General features: G+C 50.1%; 23 non-coding genes and 1 pseudogene across 23 annotated transcripts; all 24 read left to right on the forward strand.

The window, feature by feature from the left end:
• Nucleotides 1-344: 344 nt before the first annotated feature.
• LOC135035450 (U1 spliceosomal RNA) lies at nucleotides 345-508 on the forward strand. Its single transcript, XR_010230489.1, has one exon. It is a non-coding gene; the product is annotated as a U1 spliceosomal RNA (small nuclear RNA).
• A 152-nt stretch (nucleotides 509-660) lies between these two features.
• On the forward strand, nucleotides 661-824 carry LOC135035522 (U1 spliceosomal RNA). The gene has a single exon (XR_010230556.1). It is a non-coding gene; the product is annotated as a U1 spliceosomal RNA (small nuclear RNA).
• Nucleotides 825-1,494: 670 nt separating this feature from the next.
• On the forward strand, nucleotides 1,495-1,658 carry LOC135035451 (U1 spliceosomal RNA). Its single transcript, XR_010230490.1, has one exon. It is a non-coding gene; the product is annotated as a U1 spliceosomal RNA (small nuclear RNA).
• Nucleotides 1,659-1,810: 152 nt separating this feature from the next.
• LOC135035549 (U1 spliceosomal RNA) lies at nucleotides 1,811-1,974 on the forward strand. The gene has a single exon (XR_010230568.1). It is a non-coding gene; the product is annotated as a U1 spliceosomal RNA (small nuclear RNA).
• A 2,424-nt stretch (nucleotides 1,975-4,398) lies between these two features.
• Nucleotides 4,399-4,562, forward strand: LOC135035521 (U1 spliceosomal RNA). The gene has a single exon (XR_010230555.1). It is a non-coding gene; the product is annotated as a U1 spliceosomal RNA (small nuclear RNA).
• A 152-nt stretch (nucleotides 4,563-4,714) lies between these two features.
• LOC135035467 (U1 spliceosomal RNA) lies at nucleotides 4,715-4,877 on the forward strand. The gene has a single exon (XR_010230504.1). It is a non-coding gene; the product is annotated as a U1 spliceosomal RNA (small nuclear RNA).
• A 674-nt stretch (nucleotides 4,878-5,551) lies between these two features.
• On the forward strand, nucleotides 5,552-5,715 carry LOC135035602 (U1 spliceosomal RNA). Its single transcript, XR_010230610.1, has one exon. It is a non-coding gene; the product is annotated as a U1 spliceosomal RNA (small nuclear RNA).
• A 152-nt stretch (nucleotides 5,716-5,867) lies between these two features.
• On the forward strand, nucleotides 5,868-6,030 carry LOC135035478 (U1 spliceosomal RNA). The gene has a single exon (XR_010230514.1). It is a non-coding gene; the product is annotated as a U1 spliceosomal RNA (small nuclear RNA).
• A 674-nt stretch (nucleotides 6,031-6,704) lies between these two features.
• LOC135035533 (U1 spliceosomal RNA) lies at nucleotides 6,705-6,868 on the forward strand. Its single transcript, XR_010230561.1, has one exon. It is a non-coding gene; the product is annotated as a U1 spliceosomal RNA (small nuclear RNA).
• Nucleotides 6,869-7,020: 152 nt separating this feature from the next.
• On the forward strand, nucleotides 7,021-7,183 carry LOC135035468 (U1 spliceosomal RNA). The gene has a single exon (XR_010230505.1). It is a non-coding gene; the product is annotated as a U1 spliceosomal RNA (small nuclear RNA).
• A 674-nt stretch (nucleotides 7,184-7,857) lies between these two features.
• LOC135035603 (U1 spliceosomal RNA) lies at nucleotides 7,858-8,021 on the forward strand. The gene has a single exon (XR_010230611.1). It is a non-coding gene; the product is annotated as a U1 spliceosomal RNA (small nuclear RNA).
• Nucleotides 8,022-8,173: 152 nt separating this feature from the next.
• Nucleotides 8,174-8,336, forward strand: LOC135035479 (U1 spliceosomal RNA). The gene has a single exon (XR_010230515.1). It is a non-coding gene; the product is annotated as a U1 spliceosomal RNA (small nuclear RNA).
• Nucleotides 8,337-9,010: 674 nt separating this feature from the next.
• On the forward strand, nucleotides 9,011-9,174 carry LOC135035544 (U1 spliceosomal RNA). The gene has a single exon (XR_010230567.1). It is a non-coding gene; the product is annotated as a U1 spliceosomal RNA (small nuclear RNA).
• Nucleotides 9,175-9,326: 152 nt separating this feature from the next.
• On the forward strand, nucleotides 9,327-9,462 carry LOC135035530 (U1 spliceosomal RNA; annotated as a pseudogene).
• Nucleotides 9,463-10,297: 835 nt separating this feature from the next.
• On the forward strand, nucleotides 10,298-10,461 carry LOC135035523 (U1 spliceosomal RNA). Its single transcript, XR_010230557.1, has one exon. It is a non-coding gene; the product is annotated as a U1 spliceosomal RNA (small nuclear RNA).
• A 670-nt stretch (nucleotides 10,462-11,131) lies between these two features.
• Nucleotides 11,132-11,295, forward strand: LOC135035415 (U1 spliceosomal RNA). Its single transcript, XR_010230453.1, has one exon. It is a non-coding gene; the product is annotated as a U1 spliceosomal RNA (small nuclear RNA).
• Nucleotides 11,296-11,447: 152 nt separating this feature from the next.
• LOC135035555 (U1 spliceosomal RNA) lies at nucleotides 11,448-11,611 on the forward strand. The gene has a single exon (XR_010230572.1). It is a non-coding gene; the product is annotated as a U1 spliceosomal RNA (small nuclear RNA).
• Nucleotides 11,612-14,035: 2,424 nt separating this feature from the next.
• On the forward strand, nucleotides 14,036-14,199 carry LOC135035556 (U1 spliceosomal RNA). Its single transcript, XR_010230573.1, has one exon. It is a non-coding gene; the product is annotated as a U1 spliceosomal RNA (small nuclear RNA).
• Nucleotides 14,200-14,351: 152 nt separating this feature from the next.
• Nucleotides 14,352-14,514, forward strand: LOC135035469 (U1 spliceosomal RNA). Its single transcript, XR_010230506.1, has one exon. It is a non-coding gene; the product is annotated as a U1 spliceosomal RNA (small nuclear RNA).
• A 674-nt stretch (nucleotides 14,515-15,188) lies between these two features.
• On the forward strand, nucleotides 15,189-15,352 carry LOC135035606 (U1 spliceosomal RNA). Its single transcript, XR_010230613.1, has one exon. It is a non-coding gene; the product is annotated as a U1 spliceosomal RNA (small nuclear RNA).
• A 152-nt stretch (nucleotides 15,353-15,504) lies between these two features.
• On the forward strand, nucleotides 15,505-15,667 carry LOC135035511 (U1 spliceosomal RNA). The gene has a single exon (XR_010230547.1). It is a non-coding gene; the product is annotated as a U1 spliceosomal RNA (small nuclear RNA).
• A 674-nt stretch (nucleotides 15,668-16,341) lies between these two features.
• LOC135035607 (U1 spliceosomal RNA) lies at nucleotides 16,342-16,505 on the forward strand. The gene has a single exon (XR_010230614.1). It is a non-coding gene; the product is annotated as a U1 spliceosomal RNA (small nuclear RNA).
• A 152-nt stretch (nucleotides 16,506-16,657) lies between these two features.
• Nucleotides 16,658-16,820, forward strand: LOC135035480 (U1 spliceosomal RNA). The gene has a single exon (XR_010230516.1). It is a non-coding gene; the product is annotated as a U1 spliceosomal RNA (small nuclear RNA).
• A 674-nt stretch (nucleotides 16,821-17,494) lies between these two features.
• Nucleotides 17,495-17,658, forward strand: LOC135035568 (U1 spliceosomal RNA). Its single transcript, XR_010230578.1, has one exon. It is a non-coding gene; the product is annotated as a U1 spliceosomal RNA (small nuclear RNA).
• Nucleotides 17,659-17,685: the final 27 nt, after the last annotated feature.

Below are 17,685 nucleotides of genomic sequence, written 5' to 3' on the forward strand. Positions count from 1 at the left end.
CCGCAAAAGGCCGCCATGCCCTGCATAACCCTTTTCTCTTTTCATATGCAGATGAGGGTTCCAGCCAACTTTGGCCCACTGCTTGGATGACATCACCGTATGCAAATCCGTCTTCTGCAGACCTTCTCCCAGGAATGCTTTTACTAGTTGTTACATTTGGTTTGTTGTTTGGGGGTGCTTCAGTATTAGGCAGCCTTCTGCCCTCCCATGTTCATCTGAAAATATGTGTTCTCCCTGCAGTTGTTGTCCCCAGATGAGAGTTCCCTTGTGCTGCCTCAGTTGAATCTCCTTTACTTGACAGAGATGTGCCTGAGCAGCGGCCCTCCCCAGCCCTATCCCAAATCATACTTATTTTGCATAGAAGTTTCCATGGTCATGAAGATTGTTCTCCCAGGGTGAGGTTCATTCATTGCATTCTGGGTATGCTGACCCCTGTGATTTCCCCAAATGTGGGAAACTCGACTGCATTAATTGTGGTAGTGGGGGACTGTGTTTGTGCTTTCCTCTGGTCAGCTCTGGTAAAAGACAGATTTCTTTGTCTCAGATCTTCCTCTAGCCTTGTTCTTTTTTCGAGAGTTTCCTTGTGCTGCCTCAGTTGGATCTCCTTCACTTGACAGGGGGGTGCCCGAGCAGCGACCCTCCCCATCTCTAGCCCAACTCCTACTTACCTGCCAGGTGAGATACTATGATCAGGAAGGTGCTTCTCCCAGGGCAAGGCTCACCCATTGCACTCTGGGTGTGCTGCTCCTACGATTTCCCCAAATGTGGGACACTTGACTGCATAATTTGTGTTTCCTCTAGTCGGCTACTCGTATAATTCAGATCTCTTTGTCTCAGGTCTCTCTCCAGCCTAGTTTGCTGTCTGTTTCCACTTCTCTTTTCTTGAGCCGCTGCCTTCTATGCCCTTGTGCACTCTCCTGACTTCTCCTGTCTGCTTACTTTGTGCCTTCCAACGCACAATGCAAACTACAGGTAGTGCTGCAGGGCCCACACCCTTTTACTTGCCTTTCAGAGCAGCTCTGGAGCTGTTACAGTGCCCAGCTGCTGCAAGAAATCAGCTTGAATGCTTCAGGGGCTGGGGCATAGCCAACATGAGCCCCACACCGACGGAGGGTGGAGGTGTTTAATGCGAACTAAGGGTCATCCAAGCGCCGCAAAAGGCCGCCATGCCCTGCATACCCCTTTTCTCTTTTCATATGCAGATGAGGGTTCCAGCCAACTTTGGCCCACTGCTTGGATGACATCACCGTATGCAAATCCGTCTTCTGCAGACCTTCCCCCAGGAATGCTTGTACTAGTTGTTGCATTTGGTTTGTTGTTTGGGGTGCTTCAGTATTAGGCAGCCTTCAGCTCTCCCATGTTCATCTGAAAATATGTGTTCTCCCTGCAGTTGTTGTCCCCAGATGAGAGTTCCCTTGTGCTGCCTCAGTTGAATCTCCTTTACTTGAAAGAGATGTGCCTGAGCAGCGGCCCTCCCCAGCCCTATCCCAAATCATACTTATTTTGCATAGGAGATACCATGGTCATGAAGATTGTTCTCCCAGGGTGAGGTTCATTCATTGCATTCTGGGTATGCTGACCCCTGTGATTTCCCCAAATGTGGGAAACTCGACTGCATTATTTGTGGTAGTGGGGGACTGTGTTTGTGCTTTCCTCTGGTCAGCTCTGGTAAAAGTCAGATTTCTTTGTCTCAGATCTTCCTCTAGCCTTGTTCTTTTTTCGAGAGTTCCCTTGTGCTGCCTCAGTTGGATCTCCTTCACTTGACAGGGGGGTGCCCGAGCAGCGACCCTCCCCAGCTCAAGCCCAACTCCTACTTACCTGCCAAGTGAGATACTATGATCAGGAAGGTGCTTCTACCAGGGCAAGGCTCACCCATTGCACTCTGGGTGTGCTGCTCCTTCGATTTCCCCAAATGTGGGACACTTGACTGCATAATTTGTGTTTCCTCTGGTCGGCTACTCGTATAATTCAGATCTCTTTGTCTCAGGTCTCTCTCCAGCCTAGTTTGCTGTCTGTTTCCACTTCTCTTTTCTTGAGCCCCTGCCTTCTATGCCCTTGTGCACTCTCCTGACTTCTCCTGTCTGCTTACTTTGTGCCTTCCAACGCACAATGCAAACTACAGGTAGTGCTGCAGGGCCAACACCCTTTTACTTGCCTTACAGAGCAGCTCTGGAGCTGTTACAGTGCCCAGCTGCTGCAAGAAATCAGCTTGAATGCTTCAGGGGCTGGGGCATAGCCAACATGAGCAGCAAGATGCAGCACTGGACTATTAGTAATGTACTGTTGTATGCTGAGCACCACAATGCAGCACAAGACAATGAGCAGTGATACTGAGCACTGATGAGGATACTACTGAGAACTGACACTGAGCAGGAGAGACACACTACTAGTATTACTGAGCAGCAATAAGTAACCACTGATACTGGGCACTGATATTGAGATTTCCACTGAGAGAACATAGCCACGTCCTCTCCGCTCTCTCTTCAATGCACGAGTAAAAATGGCGGCAACGCGCAGCTCTTTATATGGAATCCGAATCTCGCGAGAATCTGACAGCGGGATGATGACATTTTCCCTTGTTCAGGTTTTCATAGTCAGGCGGGAACAACCGAGCCTGCCACGGACCAGTGTAAACCACGTGGAGTTCGTCGGGAATTCGGTTCTCGGAGAACCGAACCCGCTCCTCTATATATACTATATTACTCTGTTACTGTAGTATACAGAACACCACAATGCAATGAGCAGTGATAGTGAGCACTGATGAGGATACTAGAACTGACACTGAGCAGCAAGATGCAGCACTGGACTATTAGTAATGTACTGTAGTATGCTGAGCACCACAATGCAGCACAAGACAATGAGCAGTGATACTGAGCACTGATGAGGATACTACTGAGAACTGACACTGAGCAGGAGAGACACACTACTAGTATTACTGAGCAGCAATAAGTAACCACTGATACTGAGCACTGATATTGAGATTTCCACTGAGAGAACATAGCCACGTCCTCTCCGCTCTCTCTTCAATGCACGAGTAAAAATGGCAGCAACGCGCAGCTCTTTATATGGAATCCGAATCTCGCAAGAATCCGACAGCGGGATGATGACATTTTCCCTTGTTCAGGTTTTCCGAGTCAGGCGGGAACAACCGAGCCTGCCTCGGACCAGTGTAAACCACGTGGAGTTCGTGGGGAATTCGGTTCTCGGAGAACCGAACCCGCTCCTCTCTACCTTATACCCATCAATTTTTTTATTTTCAATCTAAGCCCCTGCAGTTTTCTGTAAGCATCTGCTTCGCTATGATGATCAACAAGTCACAAGGGCAAACACTCAGGGCTTGAGGCGTAGATCTTAGGACCAGCTGCTACAAGCATGGCAGAGGTGTCACTATCACTGGTGACACCCAGAAAGGTAGCGAGGGAGATTGTAATGCAGTGCGCGCAGATAAACAGCGCAATGGTAAAAAGGAGGCATGGTTTCATAGGTAGGGGCGTGGCCTGGTGGCCTGAATCTACATTTTGTTGCTCCGGGTGTCCCGGGGGTTGGGGGCTGCACCCGGGGACTAGTGTGTGAGCTGTGCTGGCTCCTGCACAGTGACAGGGCATGGCCACCCAGCATGACGCCTCCCTTCTTGACCATGCTGTAATTGCAGTCGCACTGCAGTTCAGCGTGATCATAAAAAATGGTGTAGGCTCCTGCTGGTGCAGGCTGTAGAGAAAAGCTGCTGTGACCACGCCCCCTGTGTCTCCTCCGTTGCAGACCCCATTTTGAAGCCTTGCCCCCGGACTAAGAGAAAAGTATGCCCTTGCGCACTATCCTGACTTCTCCTCCCGTCTGCTTAATTTGTGCCTTCCAACGCACAATGCGAACAACAGGTGGTGCTGCAGGGCCCACACCCTTTTACTTGCCTTACAGAACAGCTCTGGAGCTGTTACAGTGCCCAGCTGCTGCAAGAAATCAGCTTGAATGCTTCAGGGGATGGGGCATGGCCAACATGAGCCCCACACCAAAGGAGGGTGGGGGTGTTTAATGCGAACTAGGGGTCATCCAAGCACTGCAAAAGGCCGCCATGCCCTGCATGCCCCTTTTCTCTTTTCATATGCAGATGAGGGTTCCAGTCAACTTTGGCCCACTGCTTGGATAACATCACCGTATGCAAATCCGTCTGCTGCAGACCTTCCCCAAGGAGTGCTTGTACTAGTTGTTGCATATGGTTTGATATTTGATGGTGCTTCAGTATTAGGCAGCCTTCCGCCCTCCCATGTTCATCTGAAAAGATGTGGTCTCCCTGCAGTTGTTGTCCCCAGATGAGAGTTCCCTTGTGCTGCCTCAGTTGAATCTCCTTTACTTGACAGAGATGTGCCTGAGCAGCGGCCCTCACCAGCCCTATCCCAAATCATACTTATTTTGCATAGGAGATACCATGGTCATGAAGATTGTTCTCCCAGGGTGAGGTTCATTCATTGCATTCTGGGTATGCTGACCCCTGTGATTTTCCCAAATGTGGGAAACTCGACTGCATTATTTGTGGTAGTGGGGGACTGTGTTTGTGCTTTCCTCTGGTCAGCTCTGGTAAAAGTCAGATTTCTTTGTCTCAGATCTTCCTCTAGCCCTGTTCTTCTTTCGAGAGTTCCCTTGTGCTGCCTCAGTTGGATCTCTTTCACTTGACAGGGGGGTGCCCGAACAGCGACCCTCCCCAGCTCTAGCCCAACTCCTACTTACCTGCCAGGTGAGATACTATGATCATGAAGGTGCTTCTCCCAGGGCAAGGCTCACCCATTGCACTCTGGGTGTGCTGCCCCTGCGATTTCCCCAAATGTGGGAAACTTGACTGCATAATTTGTGTTTCCCCTGGTCGGCTCTCGTATAATTCAGATCTCTTTGTCTCAGGTCTCTCTCCAGCCTAGTTTGCTGTCTGTTTCCACTTCTCTTTTCTTCAACCGCTCCCTTCTATACCCTTGTGCACTATCCTGACTTCTCCTCCCGTCTGCTTACTTTGTGCCTTCCAATGCACAATGCAAACTACAGGTAGTGCTGCAGGGCCCACACCCTTTTACTTGCCTTACAGAGCAGCTCTGGAGCTGTTACAGTGCCCAGCTGCTGCAAGAAATCAGCTTGAATGCTTCAGGGGATGGGGCATGGCCAACATGAGCCCCACACCAAAGGAGGGTGGAGGTGTTTAATGCGAACTAGGGGTCATCCAAGCACCACAAAAGGCCGCCATGCCCTGCACGCCCCTTTTCTCTTTTCATATGCAGATGAGGGTTGAAGCCAACTTTGACCCACTGCTTGGATGACATCACCGTATGCAAATCCGTCTTCTGCAGAACTTCCCCCAGGAATGCTTGCACTAGTTGTTGCATTTGGTTTGTTGTTTGGGGGTGCTTCAGTATTAGGCAGCCTTCTGCCCTCCCATGTTCATCTGAAAATATGTGTTCTCACTGCAGTTGTTGTCCCCAGATGAGAGTTCCCTTGTGCTGCCTCAGTTGAATCTCCTTTACTTGACAGAGATGTGCATGAGCAGCGGCCCTCCCCAGCCCTATTCCAAATCATACTTATTTTGCATAGGAGATACCATGGTCATGAAGATTGTTCTCCCAGGGTGAGGTTCATTCATTGCATTTTGGGTATGCTGACCCCTGTGATTTCCCCAAATGTGGGAAACTTGACTGCATTATTTGTGGTAGTGGGGGACTGTGTTTGTGCTTTCCTCTGGTCAGCTCTGGTAAAAGTCAGATTTCTTTGTCTCAGATTTTCCTCTAGCCTTGTTCTTCTTTCGAGAGTTCCATTGTGCTGCCTCAGTTGGATCTCCTTCACTTGACAGGGGGGTACCCGAGCAGCGACCCTCCCCAGCTCTAGCCCAACTCCTACTTACCTGCCAGGTGAGATACTATGATCATGAAGGTGCTTCTCCCAGGGCAAGGCTCACCCATTGCACTCTGGGTGTGCTGCCCCTGCGATTTCCCCAAATGTGGGAAACTTGACTGCATAATTTGTGTTTCCCCTGGTCGGCTCTCGTATAATTCAGATCTATTTGTCTCAGGTCTCTCTCCAGCCTAGTTTGCTGTCTGTTTCCACTTCTCTTTTCTTCAGCCGCTCCCTTCTATACCCTTGTGCACTATCCTGACTTCTCCTCCCGTCTGCTTACTTTGTGCCTTCCAATGCACAATGCAAACTACAGGTAGTGCTGCAGGGCCCACACCCTTTTACTTGCCTTACAGAGCAGCTCTGGAGCTGTTACAGTGCCCAGCTGCTGCAAGAAATCAGCTTGAATGCTTCAGGGGATGGGGCATGGCCAACATGAGCCCCACACCAAAGGAGGGGGGAGGTGTTTAATGCGAACTAGGGGTCATCCAAGCAGTGCAAAAGGCCGCCATGCCCTGCATGCCCCTTTTCTCTTTTCATATGCAGATGAGGGTTCCAGTCAACTTTGGCCCACTGCTTGGATAACATCACCGTATGCAAATCCGTCTGCTGCAGACCTTCCCCCAGGAGTGCTTGTACTAGTTGTTGCATATGGTTTGATATTTGATGGTGCTTCAGTATTAGGCAGCCTTCCGCCCTCCCATGTTCATCTGAAAAGATGTGGTCTCCCTGCAGTTGTTGTCCCCAGATGAGAGTTCACTTGTGCTGCCTCAGTTGAATCTCCTTTACTTGACAGAGATGTGCCTGAGCAGCTGCCCTCACCAGCCCTATCCCAAATCATACTTATTTTGCATAGGAGATACCATGGTCATGAAGATTGTTCTCCCAGGGTGAGGTTCATTCATTGCATTCTGGGTATGCTGACCCCTGTGATTTTCCCAAATGTGGGAAACTCGACTGCATTATTTGTGGTAGTGGGGGACTGTGTTTGTGCTTTCCTCTGGTCAGCTCTGGTAAAAGTCAGATTTCTTTGTCTCAGATTTTCCTCTAGCCTTGTTCTTCTTTCGAGAGTTCCCTTGTGCTGCCTCAGTTGGATCTCTTTCACTTGACAGGGGGGTGCCCGAACAGCGACCCTCCCCAGCTCTAGCCCAACTCCTACTTACCTGCCAGGTGAGATACTATGATCATGAAGGTGCTTCTCCCAGGGCAAGGCTCACCCATTGCACTCTGGGTGTGCTGCCCCTGCGATTTCCCCAAATGTGGGAAACTTGACTGCATAATTTGTGTTTCCCCTGGTCGGCTCTCGTATAATTCAGATCTCTTTGTCTCAGGTCTCTCTCCAGCCTAGTTTGCTGTCTGTTTCCACTTCTCTTTTCTTCAACCGCTCCCTTCTATACCCTTGTGCACTATCCTGACTTCTCCTCCCGTCTGCTTACTTTGTGCCTTCCAATGCACAATGCAAACTACAGGTAGTGCTGCAGGGCCCACACCCTTTTACTTGCCTTACAGAGCAGCTCTGGAGCTGTTACAGTGCCCAGCTGCTGCAAGAAATCAGCTTGAATGCTTCAGGGGATGGGGCATGGCCAACATGAGCCCCACACCAAAGGAGGGTGGAGGTGTTTAATGCGAACTAGGGGTCATCCAAGCACCGCAAAAGGCCGCCATGCCCTGCACGCCCCTTTTCTCTTTTCAAATGCAGATGAGGGTTGAAGCCAACTTTGACCCACTGCTTGGATGACATCACCGTATGCAAATCCGTCTTCTGCAGAACTTCCCCCAGGAATGCTTGCACTAGTTGTTGCATTTGGTTTGTTGTTTGGGGGTGCTTCAGTATTAGGCAGCCTTCTGCCCTCCCATGTTCATCTGAAAATATGTGTTCTCCCTGCAGTTGTTGTCCCCAGATGAGAGTTCCCTTGTGCTGCCTCAGTTGAATCTCCTTTACTTGACAGAGATGTGCATGAGCAGCGGCCCTCCCCAGCCCTATTCCAAATCATACTTATTTTGCATAGGAGATACCATGGTCATGAAGATTGTTCTCCCAGGGTGAGGTTCATTCATTGCATTTTGGGTATGCTGACCCCTGTGATTTCCCCAAATGTGGGAAACTTGACTGCATTATTTGTGGTAGTGGGGGACTGTGTTTGTGCTTTCCTCTGGTCAGCTCTGGTAAAAGTCAGATTTCTTTGTCTCAGATTTTCCTCTAGCCTTGTTCTTCTTTCGAGAGTTCCATTGTGCTGCCTCAGTTGGATCTCCTTCACTTGACAGGGGGGTACCCGAGCAGCGACCCTCCCCAGCTCTAGCCCAACTCCTACTTACCTGCCAGGTGAGATACTATGATCATGAAGGTGCTTCTCCCAGGGCAAGGCTCACCCATTGCACTCTGGGTGTGCTGCCCCTGCGATTTCCCCAAATGTGGGAAACTTGACTGCATAATTTGTGTTTCCCCTGGTCGGCTCTCGTATAATTCAGATCTATTTGTCTCAGGTCTCTCTCCAGCCTAGTTTGCTGTCTGTTTCCACTTCTCTTTTCTTCAGCCGCTCCCTTCTATACCCTTGTGCACTATCCTGACTTCTCCTCCCGTCTGCTTACTTTGTGCCTTCCAATGCACAATGCAAACTACAGGTAGTGCTGCAGGGCCCACACCCTTTTACTTGCCTTACAGAGCAGCTCTGGAGCTGTTACAGTGCCCAGCTGCTGCAAGAAATCAGCTTGAATGCTTCAGGGGATGGGGCATGGCCAACATGAGCCCCACACCAAAGGAGGGGGGAGGTGTTTAATGCGAACTAGGGGTCATCCAAGCACTGCAAAAGGCCGCCATGCCCTGCATGCCCCTTTTCTCTTTTCATATGCAGATGAGGGTTCCAGTCAACTTTGGCCCACTGCTTGGATAACATCACCGTATGCAAATCCGTCTGCTGCAGACCTTCCCCCAGGAGTGCTTGTACTAGTTGTTGCATATGGTTTGATATTTGATGGTGCTTCAGTATTAGGCAGCCTTCCGCCCTCCCATGTTCATCTGAAAAGATGTGGTCTCCCTGCAGTTGTTGTCCCCAGATGAGAGTTCACTTGTGCTGCCTCAGTTGAATCTCCTTTACTTGACAGAGATGTGCCTGAGCAGCTGCCCTCACCAGCCCTATCCCAAATCATACTTATTTTGCATAGGAGATACCATGGTCATGAAGATTGTTCTCCCAGGGTGAGGTTCATTCATTGCATTCTGGGTATGCTGACCCCTGTGATTTTCCCAAATGTGGGAAACTCGACTGCATTATTTGTGGTAGTGGGGGACTGTGTTTGTGCTTTCCTCTGGTCAGCTCTGGTAAAAGTCAGATTTTTTTGTCTCAGATCTTCCTCTAGCCTTGTTCTTCTTTCGAGAGTTCCCTTGTGCTGCCTCAGTTGGATCTCCTTCACTTCACAGGGGGGAACCCGAGCAGCGACCCTCCCCAGCTCTAGCCCAACTCCTACTTACCTGCCAGGTGAGATACTATGATCATGAAGGTGCTTCTCCCAGGGCAAGGCTCAACCATTGCACTCTGGGTGTGCTGCTCCTGCGATTTCCCCAAATGTGGGAAACTTGACTGCATAATTTGTGTTTCCCCTCGTCGGCTCTCGTATAATTCAGATCTCTTTGTCTCAGGTCTCTCTCCAGCCTAGTTTGCTGTCTGTTTCCACTTCTCTTTTCTTCAGCCGCTCCCTTCTATACCCTTGTGCACTATCCTGACTTCTCCTCCCGTCTGCTTACTTTGTGCCTTCCAATGCACAATGCAAACTACAGGTAGTGCTGCAGGGCCCACACCCTTTTACTTGCCTTACAGAGCAGCTCTGGAGCTGTTACAGTGCCCAGCTGCTGCAAGAAATCAGCTTGAATGCTTCAGGGGCTGGGGCATAGCCAACATGAGCCCCACACCAAAGGAGGGTGGAGGTGTTTAATGCAAACTAGGGGTCAGCCAAGCGCCGCAAAAGGCCACCATGCCCTGCACGCCCCTTTTCTCTTTTCATATGCAGACGAGGGTTGAAGCCAACTTTGACCCACTGCTTGGATGACATCACCATATGCAAATCCATCTGCGGCAGGCCTTCCCCCAGGAATGCTTGCACTAGTTGTTGCATTTGGTTTGTTGTTTGGGGGTGCTTCAGTATTAGGCAGCCTTCTGCCCTCCCATGTTCATCTTCAGGGGATGGGGCATGGCCAACATGAGCCCCACACCAAAGGAGGGTGGAGGTGTTTAATGCGAACTAGGGGTCATCCAAGCACCGCAAAAGGCCGCCATGCCCTGCACGCCCCTTTTCTCTTTTCATATGCAGATGAGGGTTGAAGCCAACTTTGACCCACTGCTTGGATGACATCACCGTATGCAAATCCGTCTTCTGCAGAACTTCACTTGACAGGGGGGTGCCCGAGCAGCGACCCTCCCCATCTCTAGCCCAACTCCTACTTACCTGCCAGGTGAGATACTATGATCAGGAAGGTGCTTCTCCCAGGGCAAGGCTCACCCATTGCACTCTGGGTGTGCTGCTCCTACGATTTCCCCAAATGTGGGACACTTGACTGCATAATTTGTGTTTCCTCTAGTCGGCTACTCGTATAATTCAGATCTCTTTGTCTCAGGTCTCTCTCCAGCCTAGTTTGCTGTCTGTTTCCACTTCTCTTTTCTTGAGCCGCTGCCTTCTATGCCCTTGTGCACTCTCCTGACTTCTCCTGTCTGCTTACTTTGTGCCTTCCAACGCACAATGCAAACTACAGGTAGTGCTGCAGGGCCCACACCCTTTTACTTGCCTTTCAGAGCAGCTCTGGAGCTGTTACAGTGCCCAGCTGCTGCAAGAAATCAGCTTGAATGCTTCAGGGGCTGGGGCATAGCCAACATGAGCCCCACACCGACGGAGGGTGGAGGTGTTTAATGCGAACTAAGGGTCATCCAAGCGCCGCAAAAGGCCGCCATGCCCTGCATACCCCTTTTCTCTTTTCATATGCAGATGAGGGTTCCAGCCAACTTTGGCCCACTGCTTGGATGACATCACCGTATGCAAATCCGTCTTCTGCAGACCTTCCCCCAGGAATGCTTGTACTAGTTGTTGCATTTGGTTTGTTGTTTGGGGTGCTTCAGTATTAGGCAGCCTTCAGCTCTCCCATGTTCATCTGAAAATATGTGTTCTCCCTGCAGTTGTTGTCCCCAGATGAGAGTACCCTTGTGCTGCCTCAGTTGAATCTCCTTTACTTGAAAGAGATGTGCCTGAGCAGCGGCCCTCCCCAGCCCTATCCCAAATCATACTTATTTTACATAGGAGATACCATGGTCATGAAGATTGTTCTCCCAGGGTGAGGTTCATTCATTGCATTCTGGGTATGCTGACCCCTGTGATTTCCCCAAATGTGGGAAACTCGACTGCATTATTTGTGGTAGTGGGGGACTGTGTTTGTGCTTTCCTCTGGTCAGCTCTGGTAAAAGTCAGATTTCTTTGTCTCAGATCTTCCTCTAGCCTTGTTCTTTTTTTGAGAGTTTCCTTGTGCTGCCTCAGTTGGATCTCCTTCACTTGACAGGGGGGTGCCCGAGCAGCGACCCTCCCCAGCTCAAGCCCAACTCCTACTTACCTGCCAAGTGAGATACTATGATCAGGAAGGTGCTTCTACCAGGGCAAGGCTCACCCATTGCACTCTGGGTGTGCTGCTCCTACGATTTCCCCAAATGTGGGACACTTGACTGCATAATTTGTGTTTCCTCTGGTCGGCTACTCGTATAATTCAGATCTCTTTGTCTCAGGTCTCTCTCCAGCCTAGTTTGCTGTCTGTTTCCACTTCTCTTTTCTTGAGCCCCTGCCTTCTATGCCCTTGTGCACTCTCCTGACTTCTCCTGTCTGCTTACTTTGTGCCTTCCAACGCACAATGCAAACTACAGGTAGTGCTGCAGGGCCAACACCCTTTTACTTGCCTTACAGAGCAGCTCTGGAGCTGTTACAGTGCCCAGCTGCTGCAAGAAATCAGCTTGAATGCTTCAGGGGCTGGGGCATAGCCAACATGAGCAGCAAGATGCAGCACTGGACTATTAGTAATGTACTGTTGTATGCTGAGCACCACAATGCAGCACAAGACAATGAGCAGTGATACTGAGCACTGATGAGGATACTACTGAGAACTGACACTGAGCAGGAGAGACACACTACTAGTATTACTGAGCAGCAATAAGTAACCACTGATACTGGGCACTGATATTGAGATTTCCACTGAGAGAACATAGCCACGTCCTCTCCGCTCTCTCTTCAATGCACGAGTAAAAATGGCGGCAACGCGCAGCTCTTTATATGGAATCCGAATCTCGCGAGAATCCGACAGCGGGATGATGACATTTTCCCTTGTTCAGGTTTTCCGAGTCAGGCGGGAACAACCGAGCCTGCCACGGACCAGTGTAAACCACGTGGAGTTCGTCGGGAATTCGGTTCTCGGAGAACCGAACCCGCTCCTCTATATATACTATATTACTATGTTACTGTAGTATACAGAACACCACAATGCAATGAGCAGTGATAGTGAGCACTGATGAGGATACTAGAACTGACACTGAGCAGCAAGATGCAGCACTGGACTATTAGTAATGTACTGTAGTATGCTGAGCACCACAATGCAGCACAAGACAATGAGCAGTGATACTGAGCACTGATGAGGATACTACTGAGAACTGACACTGAGCAGGAGAGACACACTACTAGTATTACTGAGCAGCAATAAGTAACCACTGATACTGAGCACTGATATTGAGATTTCCACTGAGAGAACATAGCCACGTCCTCTCCGCTCTCTCTTCAATGCACGAGTAAAAATGGCAGCAACGCGCAGCTCTTTATATGGAATCCGAATCTCGCAAGAATCCGACAGCGGGATGATGACATTTTCCCTTGTTCAGGTTTTCCGAGTCAGGCGGGAACAACCGAGCCTGCCTCGGACCAGTGTAAACCACGTGGAGTTCGTGGGGAATTCGGTTCTCGGAGAACCGAACCCGCTCCTCTCTACCTTATACCCATCAATTTTTTTATTTTCAATCTAAGCCCCTGCAGTTTTCTGTAAGCATCTGCTTCGCTATGATGATCAACAAGTCACAAGGGCAAACACTCAGGGCTTGAGGCGTAGATCTTAGGACCAGCTGCTACAAGCATGGCAGAGGTGTCACTATCACTGGTGACACCCAGAAAGGTAGCGAGGGAGATTGTAATGCAGTGCGCGCAGATAAACAGCGCAATGGTAAAAAGGAGGCATGGTTTCATAGGTAGGGGCGTGGCCTGGTGGCCTGAATCTACATTTTGTTGCTCCGGGTGTCCCGGGGGTTGGGGGCTGCACCCGGGGACTAGTGTGTGAGCTGTGCTGGCTCCTGCACAGTGACAGGGCATGGCCACCCAGCATGACGCCTCCCTTCTTGACCATGCTGTAATTGCAGTCGCACTGCAGTTCAGCGTGATCATAAAAAATGGTGTAGGCTCCTGCTGGTGCAGGCTGTAGAGAAAAGCTGCTGTGACCACGCCCCCTGTGTCTCCTCCGTTGCAGACCCCATTTTGAAGCCTTGCCCCCGGACTAAGAGAAAAGTATGCCCTTGCGCACTATCCTGACTTCTCCTCCCGTCTGCTTAATTTGTGCCTTCCAACGCACAATGCGAACAACAGGTGGTGCTGCAGGGCCCACACCCTTTTACTTGCCTTACAGAACAGCTCTGGAGCTGTTACAGTGCCCAGCTGCTGCAAGAAATCAGCTTGAATGCTTCAGGGGATGGGGCATGGCCAACATGAGCCCCACACCAAAGGAGGGTGGGGGTGTTTAATGCGAACTAGGGGTCATCCAAGCACTGCAAAAGGCCGCCATGCCCTGCATGCCCCTTTTCTCTTTTCATATGCAGATGAGGGTTCCAGTCAACTTTGGCCCACTGCTTGGATAACATCACCGTATGCAAATCCGTCTGCTGCAGACCTTCCCCAAGGAGTGCTTGTACTAGTTGTTGCATATGGTTTGATATTTGATGGTGCTTCAGTATTAGGCAGCCTTCCGCCCTCCCATGTTCATCTGAAAAGATGTGGTCTCCCTGCAGTTGTTGTCCCCAGATGAGAGTTCCCTTGTGCTGCCTCAGTTGAATCTCCTTTACTTGACAGAGATGTGCCTGAGCAGCGGCCCTCACCAGCCCTATCCCAAATCATACTTATTTTGCATAGGAGATACCATGGTCATGAAGATTGTTCTCCCAGGGTGAGGTTCATTCATTGCATTCTGGGTATGCTGACCCCTGTGATTTTCCCAAATGTGGGAAACTCGACTGCATTATTTGTGGTAGTGGGGGACTGTGTTTGTGCTTTCCTCTGGTCAGCTCTGGTAAAAGTCAGATTTCTTTGTCTCAGATCTTCCTCTAGCCTTGTTCTTCTTTCGAGAGTTCCCTTGTGCTGCCTCAGTTGGATCTCTTTCACTTGACAGGGGGGTGCCCGAACAGCGACCCTCCCCAGCTCTAGCCCAACTCCTACTTACCTGCCAGGTGAGATACTATGATCATGAAGGTGCTTCTCCCAGGGCAAGGCTCACCCATTGCACTCTGGGTGTGCTGCCCCTGCGATTTCCCCAAATGTGGGAAACTTGACTGCATAATTTGTGTTTCCCCTGGTCGGCTCTCGTATAATTCAGATCTCTTTGTCTCAGGTCTCTCTCCAGCCTAGTTTGCTGTCTGTTTCCACTTCTCTTTTCTTCAACCGCTCCCTTCTATACCCTTGTGCACTATCCTGACTTCTCCTCCCGTCTGCTTACTTTGTGCCTTCCAATGCACAATGCAAACTACAGGTAGTGCTGCAGGGCCCACACCCTTTTACTTGCCTTACAGAGCAGCTCTGGAGCTGTTACAGTGCCCAGCTGCTGCAAGAAATCAGCTTGAATGCTTCAGGGGATGGGGCATGGCCAACATGAGCCCCACACCAAAGGAGGGTGGAGGTGTTTAATGCGAACTAGGGGTCATCCAAGCACCGCAAAAGGCCGCCATGCCCTGCACGCCCCTTTTCTCTTTTCATATGCAGATGAGGGTTGAAGCCAACTTTGACCCACTGCTTGGATGACATCACCGTATGCAAATCCGTCTTCTGCAGAACTTCCCCCAGGAATGCTTGCACTAGTTGTTGCATTTGGTTTGTTGTTTGGGGGTGCTTCAGTATTAGGCAGCCTTCTGCCCTCCCATGTTCATCTGAAAATATGTGTTCTCCCTGCAGTTGTTGTCCCCAGATGAGAGTTCCCTTGTGCTGCCTCAGTTGAATCTCCTTTACTTGACAGAGATGTGCATGAGCAGCGGCCCTCCCCAGCCCTATTCCAAATCATACTTATTTTGCATAGGAGATACCATGGTCATGAAGATTGTTCTCCCAGGGTGAGGTTCATTCATTGCATTTTGGGTATGCTGACCCCTGTGATTTCCCCAAATGTGGGAAACTTGACTGCATTATTTGTGGTAGTGGGGGACTGTGTTTGTGCTTTCCTCTGGTCAGCTCTGGTAAAAGTCAGATTTCTTTGTCTCAGATTTTCCTCTAGCCTTGTTCTTCTTTCGAGAGTTCCATTGTGCTGCCTCAGTTGGATTTCCTTCACTTGACAGGGGGGTACCCGAGCAGCGACCCTCCCCAGCTCTAGCCCAACTCCTACGTACCTGCCAGGTGAGATACTATGATCATGAAGGTGCTTCTCCCAGGGCAAGGCTCACCCATTGCACTCTGGGTGTGCTGCCCCTGCGATTTCCCCAAATGTGGGAAACTTGACTGCATAATTTGTGTTTCCCCTGGTCGGCTCTCGTATAATTCAGATCTATTTGTCTCAGGTCTCTCTCCAGCCTAGTTTGCTGTCTGTTTCCACTTCTCTTTTCTTCAGCCGCTCCCTTCTATACCCTTGTGCACTATCCTGACTTCTCCTCCCGTCTGCTTACTTTGTGCCTTCCAATGCACAATGCAAACTACAGGTAGTGCTGCAGGGCCCACACCCTTTTACTTGCCTTACAGAGCAGCTCTGGAGCTGTTACAGTGCCCAGCTGCTGCAAGAAATCAGCTTGAATGCTTCAGGGGATGGGGCATGGCCAACATGAGCCCCACACCAAAGGAGGGGGGAGGTGTTTAATGCGAACTAGGGGTCATCCAAGCACTGCGAAAGGCCGCCATGCCCTGCATGCCCCTTTTCTCTTTTCATATGCAGATGAGGGTTCCAGTCAACTTTGGCCCACTGCTTGGATGACATCACCGTATGCAAATCCGTCTGCTGCAGACCTTCCCCCAGGAGTGCTTGTACTAGTTGTTGCATATGGTTTGTTGTTTGGGGGTGCTTCAGTATTAGGCAGCCTTCTGCCCTCCCATGTTCATCTGAAAATATGTGTTCTCCCTGCAGTTGTTGTCCCCAGATGAGAGTTCCCTTGTGCTGCCTCAGTTGAATCTCCTTTACTTGACAGAGATGTGCATGAGCAGCGGCCCTCCCCAGCCCTATTCCAAATCATACTTATTTTGCATAGGAGATACCATGGTCATGAAGATTGTTCTCCCAGGGTGAGGTTCATTCATTGCATTTTGGGTATGCTGACCCCTGTGATTTCCCCAAATGTGGGAAACTTGACTGCATTATTTGTGGTAGTGGGGGACTGTGTTTGTGCTTTCCTCTGGTCAGCTCTGGTAAAAGTCAGATTTCTTTGTCTCAGATTTTCCTCTAGCCTTGTTCTTCTTTCGAGAGTTCCATTGTGCTGCCTCAGTTGGATCTCCTTCGCTTGACAGGGGGGTACCCGAGCAGCGACCCTCCCCAGCTCTAGCCCAACTCCTACTTACCTGCCAGGTGAGATACTATGATCATGAAGGTGCTTCTCCCAGGGCAAGGCTCACCCATTGCACTCTGGGTGTGCTGCCCCTGCGATTTCCCCAAATGTGGGAAACTTGACTGCATAATTTGTGTTTCCCCTGGTCGGCTCTCGTATAATTCAGATCTATTTGTCTCAGGTCTCTCTCCAGCCTAGTTTGCTGTCTGTTTCCACTTCTCTTTTCTTCAGCCGCTCCCTTCTATACCTTTGTGCACTATCCTGACTTCTCCTCCCGTCTGCTTACTTTGTGCCTTCCAATGCACAATGCAAACTACAGGTAGTGCTGCAGGGCCCACACCCTTTTACTTGCCTTACAGAGCAGCTCTGGAGCTGTTACAGTGCCCAGCTGCTGCAAGAAATCAGCTTGAATGCTTCAGGGGATGGGGCATGGCCAACATGAGCCCCACACCAAAGGAGGGGGGAGGTGTTTAATGCGAACTAGGGGTCATCCAAGCACTGCGAAAGGCCGCCATGCCCTGCATGCCCCTTTTCTCTTTTCATATGCAGATGAGGGTTCCAGTCAACTTTGGCCCACTGCTTGGATAACATCACCGTATGCAAATCCGTCTGCTGCAGACCTTCCCCCAGGAGTGCTTGTACTAGTTGTTGCATATGGTTTGATATTTGATGGTGCTTCAGTATTAGGCAGCCTTCCGCCCTCCCATGTTCATCTGAAAAGATGTGGTCTCCCTGCAGTTGTTGTCCCCAGATGAGAGTTCACTTGTGCTGCCTCAGTTGAATCTCCTTTACTTGACAGAGATGTGCCTGAGCAGCTGCCCTCACCAGCCCTATCCCAAATCATACTTATTTTGCATAGGAGATACCATGGTCATGAAGATTGTTCTCCCAGGGTGAGGTTCATTCATTGCATTCTGGGTATGCTGACCCCTGTGATTTTCCCAAATGTGGGAAACTCGACTGCATTATTTGTGGTAGTGGGGGACTGTGTTTGTGCTTTCCTCTGGTCAGCTCTGGTAAAAGTCAGATTTCT

Source organism: Pseudophryne corroboree, unplaced genomic scaffold, assembly GCF_028390025.1.
Source record: "Pseudophryne corroboree isolate aPseCor3 unplaced genomic scaffold, aPseCor3.hap2 scaffold_606, whole genome shotgun sequence".
NCBI lineage: Eukaryota > Metazoa > Chordata > Amphibia > Anura > Myobatrachidae > Pseudophryne > Pseudophryne corroboree.